The sequence below is a fragment of the Trachymyrmex cornetzi genome, unplaced genomic scaffold, assembly GCF_001594075.2.
Source record: "Trachymyrmex cornetzi isolate Tcor2-1 unplaced genomic scaffold, Tcor1.1 scaffold122, whole genome shotgun sequence".
NCBI lineage: Eukaryota > Metazoa > Arthropoda > Insecta > Hymenoptera > Formicidae > Trachymyrmex > Trachymyrmex cornetzi.
The window spans coordinates 456,167-458,554 of NW_017295784.1; positions in this window are offsets into that span (position 1 = coordinate 456,167).

The window sequence follows — 2,388 nt, forward strand, 5'->3', positions numbered from 1 at the left end:
CCCGTGTATTCCTACCTATATTATTTCATAATAACACCGCGAATATAGTACGTTCATGGCTGTATTCAGTAGAGAAAACAACTTTGCAAATGTTCTAAAACTTTTCAATACGATTGATTTTTGCTTTTGGTTTCTTATGGCTTTAAATGTATAAGTCAATCATATCGAGGAATTTTATAACAATTGCAAGACTACTTTCTCTGCTAAGCATGTCCTATCACGTACTGATAAATTCAGCGGAATAACTTAATGTGATTATATTAAATAAAAATGAGTAAATAATAGATAATAATAAGTAAAACAGATTTTCCATCTTTAAAATACAAAAAAAATTAACAAATAACAAAGCTAATGAGAGTCATTGTGGATAATCACAAGCGCAAGTTTTATAGATTAAAAAGTCTACAAAACTTGCGCCTGATTATCCGCATTGGCTCTTATTGGCTCTGTTGTTCGTTGGTTATTTTTGTACTTTAAATAAGAAATTCAAAAAATATAAGAACTCGCAATTGCGAGCAAGTTACCCTCCCGAATATTCAACTTATATACACACATACCTTTTAAAAACTTAGATTGGTGTTACACACCAACCCACCCGGTAAAAAATTTGTCATGCATGAATATGTATAATTATGTATAAATATATTTAAACATGTATAAATATTCATAAATATTTATAATTTTATAAGAATATGTCCATACATGTTCATATATCTTTCTTTTTTTGTAAAATTACTTTTTAGTGTAATAGAAATAATAATAGTAATGTAAAAACATTAAAAATAATTAAAAAGGTAATTTTCGCATTATTTGTTTTAGGAAATATCAAGTTCGAAGAAATGTAAAAAAATTACTTATGTATAATTATATATAAAATTACACATAATTACGTATGAGCAATTTTTTTACATTTTTCCAAACTTGTTTTTTTCTAAAACAATACGAAAATTATCCCTTTAATTATTTTTTTATGTTTTCACATTACTATTATTATTTCTATTACACTAAAAAATAATTTTACAAAAGAAAGAAGGATGTATGAACATGTATGAACATATTTCATATATAATTATACATGTTTATGAATATTTGTGTGTTTATGTGTATGTTTATACATATTTATACATGTTCATGCATGAACAATTTTTTATCATATACCTTCATATAAAATCTCTTCTTTCTTCTGGCCAGATTGAACTCACCTTTCGTTGCTCCTGGCCAACATTCTGGCTTTAAATGCCAGAAATCGACAGCAAGGAGAACACTCCTTTGACTGCCGACTGTTGCCGACTAACATCGTCGGCAATAAGCGTAAGATTTTACGCTTTTGTATGATGCGCGAAACACGAACGCGTCGCGAAGAGGCCATAATATTGATAAAATTGACTAGATATTAATATGAACAATTATCAACAATAATAATAATAATTCTATTAATCTTACGAGTAAATGTCGAGTTCATTTTCTATTCGCGTTTATTCGAAAAATATAAATATTTGAATAAAAATAAATTTAAATTAAAAAAACTTTAAGTCATCAACGTTTTGATTTCAAAAGTTTCGAATATTATAAAACTAGATACAATTTTTTAATATAAACGTTACAATATAAAGAATAAAACTTTAATGTAACAATAAACTGAAAATGACTAAATTGATTATCATCTGATAAAATTCAAGGCCCATATACGTATTTTTAACGATTCGAACGATTCGTTGCTGAATCTCATCTCAAAGCATGCGGAGATGAAGAATTCATATGAATGATATAAGATCCGAAAGGAATAATTTTCCTTTATGTCAATAAATATATCCCTATTGTATTTTGTATACTATTAGAATCATATTTTGTTATAATTTATTATTTCAAAATTAAGTATTTTAAGTTAATCAAAACTATAAACGCGATTTTAAAATAATTATAAGATAAAATTCTTCTTTTCTTCGTAAAATATATATTTTGGATCTTACATCATGTTACTATAACTGGTATAAAATCCAGTTACTACATATGGATAAGTTATAAAATATCAGGTTAAAGTCAGTGCATTGAAATAAAACAATAATAACTAATAACCATAAAATGTCTTTATATAGAAAAGCGAAATCAATAATTATATGCGTTACATAAAAATTTTCGTTGTTATTTCATCCGTATCATGTATACAAATAAGTGTAAAATAATACAAGGCATTTTTGCAACAGTACACATTATGCATATATGTGTATTGTTTATCTGCACCAACTTGTATAAAACTTAATCTTGAATAAATATTTAGGAATAGGATAGAATAGGAAAATCATTAATAAAATAATATTTGTTTGTTACACTGTAACAAACGCTTTTCCATGTTATGATATTCACCCGAAAAAAAAATATTTCACATAT